Source organism: Protopterus annectens, chromosome 10.part0 (assembly GCF_019279795.1).
Source record: "Protopterus annectens isolate FY-2018-M chromosome 10.part0, PAN1.0, whole genome shotgun sequence".
NCBI classification, from domain to species: domain Eukaryota; kingdom Metazoa; phylum Chordata; order Ceratodontiformes; family Protopteridae; genus Protopterus; species Protopterus annectens.
Window position 1 is genome coordinate 1291350087 of NC_056744.1, and position 11076 is coordinate 1291361162.

Here is an 11076-nt window from a genome sequence, read left to right on the forward strand (position 1 = left end):
TGTTTGGCAGGGATTTCGTAAGCCCACCCCGTGGGAGTGATGTGGGTATAGCACATGCCTATATTCTCAATAATGGGGCAAACCATCCACTGGATATTGCGGAAACCATTTTGGCAATATGTAGGGCTCTAGATCAGTGTCATGTAGGCGATTATCATGGATGGACATGCGTACGACCAAGATGGTACCCATAACTGGCAAACTGTCAGAATAACACAGCTGCACTAAGGCATAGTACATGAAATACAAATAGGGACTATATTAGATATACCCCAAACAAAGTCAGAACGTTGTGAGAATACTGGCGTACCCATGAATATGGATGTTATGAGTGTTACTAATCATGTAATGGAAATGTCAGTCACTATTATCTACCGCACAGTCCGTAATGCCTTGCCAGCAATTTACCAGAAAGGCACATCACTATGACAAATGTAACAAGGTCAAACGTCAGGGCATTTACCCATAATGTGTACAGGTTAGGGGTATGAAGGTAACCTGTCCAAAATACATGTACAGAACTAGTGATACTAGGTGGACAGGTGAGAAGAAAGACATCAGGACAAATGAGAAAACATGTACAAGACACACGCATGTACTCCAACAAATGTGAATGACAACGTATGCCCTCTGAATGTCAATGTGGAAGGTTAATAGACACAAAAGTAATGTGTCCCTCAGGGTGTCATGCAGTGTCACCGTAACAATGTCCAGTCCCCCAGACATGTACGTGAGCTCTGCCACTGATGGAAAGCGCAAATACTGGCGCACACATAGGGAACATGATAGACCAATTAGTGTGGATAAGCAGCCATTGGCCTGTGTGAGGAATACAACTGTCTGGGTGGGTGTGTCCTGCAATATAAATGTAATGGCATGTGGCCTGTGATGCTGCCATACAGTGTGTGTATTGGTGTCAGAAAGTTGATATTTTGTTACAGACACATACTCCGCAACTGTACAGATTTACTCAGAATGTGCAGAGTTCTGCCTCATATGTTTGTTGTGCTCCACGTAACAACAGTAACATTCTGGCACTTTCATGATAACTGAAGACATGAAATAATGACAAACATGTGAGTAAGACACCAAATCTGACAGAAAAGCCATACTAATGCAAAACCTATTATTGTGTCAACTATCTACGTTTGTAAGAGCAACATGTCAATACTGCCCCTATGTGTCCCACTATCAGATAAGGCCTTGTCCAGCAACTTGCTCTAGGAGGTGGAGTGGTATGAACAGAAACAGATCCATGTGTGAGGAAACAGCAATATCGACTGCAAGATAACGCAGAAGGTATGAAATGCGCTGCAGTAGGACGTGCAGTACTGTCCGCAGGTATGTGCTGACATGTCAAATGACACAGCAGTCTACATGAAGAACCTATAGGGCTGTCACCTTTACAAATGATGATAGTGGGACATACCCAGAGCCATGCACACAGCACAAATAGACATACACACATCAAAACTAGGCCATGATACATGTAGCCTCCGGCGTGTACGAGTACAGCCAGGATAGATGTCTGCCAAGATATACAGCAAACGCCTGTAAGGGCGTGTAACACCGCCCGTAACATGGACGTTGCATGGACAATGTTGGGAGTTGCAACATACCCCATTGGTATGTGAAAGCTATGCAAATATGCGATACATGAAACAGTCAGCTGTCCATGCAAGAGCAGAGTTATGGGCAGAAAATACATTTTATATATATATATATATATATATATATATATATATATATATATATATATATATATATATATAGAGAGAGAGAGATACAGACATACACACACACACACACACACACACACACAAATGTGGCAGGACTGGTAATCAAACCTACACATGACTACCATATCACACTACAGCATGATGCATTTACAGAACACGCTACCGAGATTACTAAACACAGCAGACACACAGACATTCTACCAGGTGCATGTCAACATCCACAAAGACAAAGACGTCAGCAGGATACATCTGTGTTGTGAAGCATCTAAAAGCATAACCTGGGAGCATGCACACACACACACACACACACACACACACACACACACACACACACACACACACACACACACACACACACACACACATCTGGCAGGCCTGGGAATCAAACTTACACCAAACTACCCTATCACACTACAGCATGACGCATTTATAGAACACGCTACCGAGACTACTGAACACAGCACTCCTAGAGGCCTACTTATAGGTGGGTGACAACATCCGCAAAGGCAAAGACGCCGATAGGGAATGTATGTGTTGTGAGGCATCTAAAAGCATTACTGTGTCCCCAGGCAGCTGGAAACACACACACACACTTGGAAGGGTCGGAAGTTGAACACACACCTACCTACTCTAATACACTACAGCATTACGCATTTACAGAACGCGCTACCAAGATTACTGAACACAGCACTCCCAGAGGCATACTTCTAGGTGGGTGACATCATCCGCAAAGGCAAGGATGCCGATAGGGAATGTATGTGTTGTGAGGCATCTAAAAGTATTACTGTGTCCCCAGGCAGCTGGAAACACACACACACACACACACACACACACACACACACACACACACACACACACACGCACTTTGAAGGGCCGGGAGTCGAACACACACCTACCTACTCTAACACACTACAGCATTATGCATTTACAGAACGCGCTACTGAGATTACTGAACACAGCACTCCCAGAGGCATACTTCTAGGTGGATGACATCATCCGCAAAGGCAAAGATGCCGATAGGGAATGTATGTGTTGTGAGGCATCTAACAGCATTACGGTGTCCCCATGCAGCTGGAAACACACACACACACACACACACACACACACACACACACACACACACAAACTTGGAAGGGCCGGGAGTTGAACACACACCTACCTACTCTAACACACTACAGCATTATGCATTTACAGAACGCGCTACCAAGATTACTGAACACAGCACTCCCAGAGGCATACTTCTAGGTGGGTGACATCATCCGCAAAGGCAAAGATGCCGATAGGGAATGTTTAGAGAGTGAGCAGTCTGAAAGCATATTACCGTCCCAAGGTAGACGTACACAAACACGCCAGTGCTGTCAACGGGCCAACTAAATATCTATGGAGCACAACAACACTGAATAGATACGGGATGCGCCACAGACAGTACACCCTTCGAGAGAGCGACAAGTGTGTTCAATGTAGGCATCCATTGTGACATTGAAATTGGACATCTGGTGCCTGGATGACCACCATGGCTATACAGGATGTCAATGGCCATGCCCACATGCTTAATATCACACGTCTGTTTGGAATGTACTGTGTGTCCATCTACACAATGGTGTACTGGGCATGCTCACACACTTAGTAGTTGCAAAGGGCCAACTTGCATGCACACGGAGTCTAATCATGGAGGGGCGCAGTGTGGAATGTACTGTGTGTCCATCAACACAATGGCGTACTGTGCATGCTTACACACTTAGCAGTTGCAAAGGGCCAACTTGCATGCACACGGAGTCTAATCACGGAGGGGCACAGTGTGGAATGTACTGTGTGTCCATCTACACAATGGCGTACTGGGCATGCTCACACACTTAGCAGTTGCAAAGGGCCATCTTGCATGCACACGGAGTCTAACCACGGAGGGGCGCAGTGTGGAATGTACTGTGCGTCCATCTACACAACGGCGTACTGGGCATGCTCACACGCTTAGCTGTTGCAAAGGGCAAACTTGCATGCAGATGTAGTGTACACACAGAAGGGCACAGTAAGGTATAACTGCCCTCATGCACAGGGCGGTCACACATGCAGTGACCTGTACACACACAGCTGCCATCACAGCTGTCACAGGTGCAGGTCACACACGTGCACACTGCAGTGTACACTGTAGCTGTCAAGTCAGCACCATGTCGGTGGTGCAGCACTACACAGCCTTACGGTCCAACAACACCATGTGACACATGACCACTGGGCTGTACAGCGGTGTACACCAGCTGTGCAGAGTACACACATACCAACAGGGATCCAACAGGTGTTATGCATTGCAATGATACCAGTATACATGAACAGGTTGGCTCAAGACATACCATGGCCCTTACACAGCTGTGACACCTGACTGTTGCTGTACACCAATGAACACACATCTGGGTATGTCATACATGTGATTGTGTGGATGTGTGCATGGACTGCACACACAACACATACATACATGGTCTTTGATGTACCTCGTGCATAACACTGGCCTAATCAATGCTACACACACAAATTGAATGTGGGTCCATGTCTGTTGAATGCTCACACTACAGGGGGTAGCAGTGTTGACCGGGACACATACCCTTGTACTGGTCGCCTGTGACACCCATGATATCATACTGCAGTCCATGTGTTATGTATGTCAACGCACATGTCCAACAATAGCAATGCATACAAACATGGCAACAGGAGACACATGTGACATCTGTACTGTGCATGCAGCAAACATGCATGTGCAGTGGCCGATGTCCGTAACATAGTTGCACCTACCTACGACATGCAGACGCAATGCAGACCCATCATTGACATTTGTATATGGTGACATACAAACAGCACGTATGGAGGGATGTGTGTACATAACCTAGTGAACCACCTGTCTAGATGTATGTGTGCAAGGGGTGGCTCACAGTTGTGTCATAAACCATCCTATCATGCCATGTGCTAACTGTACGCTATGTCGCTGTTACGTGACGGTGCTGACATAATGCATACACAGCGGTCAGGTGTTAACAACTATATGTCATATGGCACCTGTAACACCTACAACCTCTCGTGTGTATATAGCAGCACATTTGCCAGATATAGCGTTGGTACACATAATGCAATCAATACCGCTGCATGTCCATCAAACGTGTCATCATATGGCTGGTGTATCATTCCCAGCACTGCCATGTGTGTCCGAATGTGTGACCAGGGATGCCACATATCACGGGGAATATGTCTCAGTTGCTACACATCCCTGTACACCATTGTAGAGAACTGTACATACGTCAGTGTGGGAAGCATGACGTTCACCGGTGAGGTGCATCACACACACCGGCTGTCTGTATACACATGTGTGGTCACCACAGTGTATGTGTGTCTGTATTTATGTCTGGTGCTTGGTGTGAGTGTGTATGCTAATATATGGTGGGAAATTATCACTGGCCCCACGTGTTGACTAACCTGTAATGGTGATGCATTACACAACCCTGTTGATGCCATAGGTCCCAGCCATACTGGCTACCTGTGCATGTCCCTTCTCTGTGACACGTCGTGTGGGTGCATAGTACTGTGAGGGTGATGACCACAAAGGCAAGGGTCCCCAGCTTCACACTATGGGGTGTGCGTTATAGTGGTGTACACCCCATGACTGCGGCCATGTTCACGTACTGTTACAGGGTCCTACTGCTGCACAGTGTGGCCTCCAGCTACCAAGTGACACCTCACATCATCATTGGCCAGGCCATTGTGTACAACCCCTGCACCATGTCACCATACCTGTAATGTGTCCTGCTATGTATGTAACGTCTCTGTCCAGTGTAGCCTGTGGCACCGACCACATGTGTCAGGTGCAGTATATGTGTGGACATCTGTGTCATGTTTGTGTGTCCAACAGTCAGGATGAAGGTACATGTAGCATGCTGATATTGCCAGACGTGCCTGTGTGTACTCCACAGTTACACGTGGGGGACTGCAAACACTGCTACCTGTAGGCACATGCAAGTACACCACAGGAGGGAACCAGGGTATCACAACCAACATGGTGCTACAGATGTAACCGAGACACATACCGTGAACACATCACAATGCATGCTGCACCTGCACTACATGGTGTGACTGGTGCATGTCAACAGTACACAACCTATGTCACATACACAACTCAGTATTCACACACAACCACTGCAACATACACATCCCTCACTATGCATACACAGGTATTACATACACCTCTCACTATGCTGTTCACACTGTGCATCAGAATATTTGTGCATAACCCTGCACCGATGGTGTGGATGACAGGGATGCGGCACAGGCTTCATCATATGCACAGGGTGATATGTTTGCCAGGGCCATAGGCTGCACACAACCACTGCAACATACACATCCCTCACTATGCATACACAGGTATTACATACACCTCTCACTATGCTGTTCACCCTGTGCATCAGAATATTTGTGCATAACCCTGCACCGATGGTGTGGATGACAGGGATGCGGCACAGGCTTCATCATATGCACAGGGTGATATGTTTGCCAGGGGCATAGGCTGCACCAATGGATAACATCATGTGTGTGTATAAGGGCCAGTGAGTTGACTGGACATGTCTGTGCAGAATGCATGTGGATGTTGTGGAGCCCTACAGTTGTGTTTGCTGTGTGCGTGTATGTATGTACACAGTTCTGCCATTTGTGATACGTACACGGGGTATAATTGACAGCCCCAAATTGTACAGTGCAGGTTGTACAGCTCACTGTGTCCATCCACAGCCATGTGACCTGTGCCTGCCTGGGGTTGCAAGGGCACTACCAGGTGGAGGTACAGAGTGGCTACTGTCCGACGACACATGTCCACTGGAAACGTGTCCCCACTGAGACCATCCAGGGCCATGTCCACGTGGCCTGCTGTGTCCTGGTGTTGACAGCGCAGCAGCAGCTGCACTGCTACTGCTACCGGCACTATGGGAGCTGGCATGTGAGGTGGCACACTTACGTCGACTTACACTAGGTGGTTTTGCTGGCCTACGTCCACGTGGCCTATGCCTCACTCCTACCAGGTGTTCCAGCACAGACAGCTCCCGCTCATGGATTGCCATGCCTCGGTCAAGGATTCTGACCATTTCACCTAGTCGCCTATCCAGAACATTAGCAATCTGCTGTTGAGCATTTGCCAATGCCTGGATGTTGTCATTTAGGGTATGGATAGCAGCCCTCTGAAGCCTCTTCCCTTCTCTGTTCTGCCATTCAGCACGTGCCTGTGCCGCCATTACAGTCTGGAACATGCGTCTGGTGATACCAGCTGCTGCGCTCTGTTCTGCAGGTGCATGTCTGCCAGAGGTCCTCCTACGAGCAGCACTGGCCACATGCCTATGTGGCACATCTGCAGTCATTACACTGACACCATGGTGTGTAGACACACCTTCTGTAGCCACCACATGTTCCTGTTCCACGCCAACAGACGCTGACTGTCCTTCCTCTATGGCCACCGGTGATGCGGTATGTGTTGGCAGCAGAACTGTGTGCGGGGAAGAGGGGGACATAGCTGGGATGGTAACCACTGGCACAGATTCAGCCCCTGACAACCCTGCCTATACCTCATGCATATGTTCATCACCGCTAGTATCTGTGGGGACACCAAAATCAGATGGACCGCAGGAGGGTAACACACCTACATCACCTGTGAATGCAAAGAAATACTGTAAAGTACAATAGACACACACACACACACACAGACACACACACAGGCACACACAGACACACACAGACACACCATGCATGTGATTTGTCAGATCGCATGGAGCATGCCTGCGACAGAGCAGAGGGCATGCAGCTCAGACATTAATAGTGCATACCTCCCTAGGGTGCACACTACAGCAAGCAGGTGTCATATCAGTAGCCATGCAGTTCACACAATCATGGTAGTATGCATGCATCCCCATGATACACCATGTGGCCCAGAACAGGATAACAGTACACATGGCTGAAGTGACCTTGACATGTAATTTGCTGACATGTGCATTAACATGCATACATGTTTGACACAATGGTGTCCTGACACATGTACAGCATCATAATGGGCTTCACATTGCAGTGTTGTGTGTATGCCCTACAGATAGAATGCATGTTTAGCAAATGTGCATGAGCATGGGAGGGTAGTGAGAGCCGTCTACATTGCTATACAGTGTGAAGTACAGACACTGTGCCATTGCATGGCAACATGAGGCATGTATGTTGCTGTAGAATGCATAATATGTACACATTGCATAGCCATAACTGCAACACAGTTGTGATGTTCGACAGATCGTATATGGTAGACTTCAGTGACACCTCCAGTAGCTGTGCACAGGCTTTTAGGTTGTCCACTGTACCACATCAACTGTATAATCGGTCAACTAAGGCTATAATTGGACCATGTGTGGGCAATGTGCAACAGGGTGTATACACATCCCATGTACTGTGTGGCTACATGTCTCTGGCCATCCCCCATGGCCATGTGTGCACATGTGGTGGCCAATTGTGTGTGATGGGCATCTTCTCCACATGTCTGTATGGTCCCATATGACATACACCCATACATGTCAGATATGTCACATTCCACAGGTCTATGCAGACAACGGGTTGTATGTTTGGTATGTGGGGTATAGGTCATGTGATAGTGTGACAATATTGCAGACAGAACACTACATGTCTGGGACATGTCAGGTGGCACATCACAATGTGTGCACCCGATGCAGGGGCATATGACACAATGGTGACACTTGTGGGCTGCCCATATCACAGCTCACTGTGTGGTACTGTGTGCGTGCCACACATGTTGTTCCAATGCATACTACATATGCCTCCATTGTAGAACACCTCCACCATTGTATGCACAGCTGACCACACATGTTGCAATGACAAGTACTGTGGTTTCAAGTCTGTGTATCATTACGTGTGAATATATTGCACATGGGTGGCGTGTGTGAATGCATGGTGGTGCGACCTGCATATCGTAACTGGTACAAACATCAGGTGTGCAAGTGTTAACTGGCCACATAGCAAATAGATCTACACTGTAACATGCCTGATACTGATGACAGTCTCACCTGCAACCGACCCATGTCTGTGCGGCATGCCAGAGGTACCAGTATAGGGGTGACACACCAGTATGAACATTATCCATGACTGTATGACAGCCACAGGTTGCACTGTGCATGTGCACACATTCACCTGTGTAATAGCATATAGTATGCACATGTGTGCATACACAACATAGCATACTGTAGTATGCAGCATGTGTGTCCACATACCTGGCATATGTTGTTACTTTACATTATGTACAGTGACACATGCAACTACATGGGATATATAAGCCATATGTGCATTACTGACTTACAAGGCAACTCCAGGCTCATTGGTTGGGAGACACCCACCTCCACAATGGCGGCTAGTGTTTCTGGATGCTGTTTCCTGTGTGTCCCCAGACTGTCCAGTAGCTCCTCGGTGTGTGTGAGTGGGGGCTGGGTTGGTGGCCCACTACCTGTTCCACCTTGTTCCCTGGCGATTGCAATGGCACACTGTTTTGCATGTCGTATCAGGTCTGTGCAGTGTCTGTGCACCTGCTGGTAGGTGTGGTTATGGCCATCCACATCGTTCACCCTCCTGTGTAGATCCTGCCACAGGTCATCCTGCTGCTGGGCATGCTGTGGCACATGGCTGAACAACAAGTCATAGTTGTCATGGAGCTGTGGGATGAGGACATCATCCTCCTGGTGGGTGTATGCTGGGAGGCGTGTACGGGGCATTATCTGTAAAACATAATGATGGTGACAGGTCACAGTTTCAGAGATGTACAGAGATACTGCTACACATGAATTTCTATGACATCTACTGCATCTGCAGAGTTATCTTTGCAAAGCACCATGACACCGACATGACTGACGTGTTTGTGTCACACATGTCACACCCATTATGCATTGGATATCATCACCATATATGTGTGTCACCTCATTACATGTTCATACTCAATGTAAATGCTGTCTTGCTGTGGGCATGTATATTTGCCTGAACTTGTGTTCTTACCTATCTGCACATGCCTCGATGTGTCCACGGTACTCCTGGATGCTGTGTATATGTCACAAATCAACACAGACACAGCCGGAATGGACTTGAGCAGTGACAACGCACACATACGCATGACACCTGTACATGCATGTGTTTTGCCATATACATCTACACAACACTGTACAACTGCTCAACATCCTGACACAGATCGCCTGTATTACACATGTGATAGACATGGGACAATGGATAGTCAGACGACATTCGCAGGGATGGTCTTCAATCATAGCATGTGCAAGCACAGTTTCCACACTGTTATAGATGGCCATTGTGCCACCGCAAGCTGCATCAGTGCTACATTACTGATCCAGTCAGTTGATAGTACATCTACCATGTGGCCATCACACCATGTATGACTGGGATGACATCTGCAGCTTTGATGGACAGGGTTGCATGGTATGGCGGGAGTATGTCACATATATGGCACAGGGATCTGTCCAGCCTGTGGCGATCCCAGTATTAGGATGGTGGCTGTCCATGACATATGTCATATAGATCAGGATATAGACATGTAGCATGTCCATCATCATGGTGTAGCAAATGTCCTTCTGCAAGGTAGATGGCATGCTGCATAGTGGAGGTGTGGATTGTGAAGGCTGTTATCGCACATCCATGCATAGCCATTATCTCTTACAGGTGGTATGTGATCCAATATTGGTCACCGCAGTGCTGTATATGCCTGGCCACTGATCTCCGTGCTCTTGGATGGCACCCTGACATGACATGGGTACCTCAGATGACTACCTAAGGGGCCTGGGGACGTCACCATGTCGGGGGTGCACTGCACAGCACCATCCCTTACACAGTGTCCATAATGTTGACAACAGCCTAGGTAGCAGTTTATGGGTACAGGGATGTTCACCTAGCAGTGGCACTGCTGGTATCATCCATCAGATTGTGCACATATGTCACACACCTCACACACTCAGCCCATTCTGTATGTTGTTCACAACACTGACACAGCTACACTGATAGGTCATGGCCATTCACAGCCTTATATACACAGATGCCTAACATTTGTGTGTGTGGTATGAGCTACAATGAGGGTGGGGTACAACACATTAACCCTGTTCTACTGTATCTGGCACAGATGTGCTGTGCACATGTCACTCTTGCACCTTTTGTAGTTGTGGGTCTGTCAACAGGCCACTGGTGGAACACACTTGTGACATGCAAAGGTATGTGTAATCAAATATCCGTGCTATCTTGTACATCTGTACTGCTAACATCTACAGTGCTAATGGTT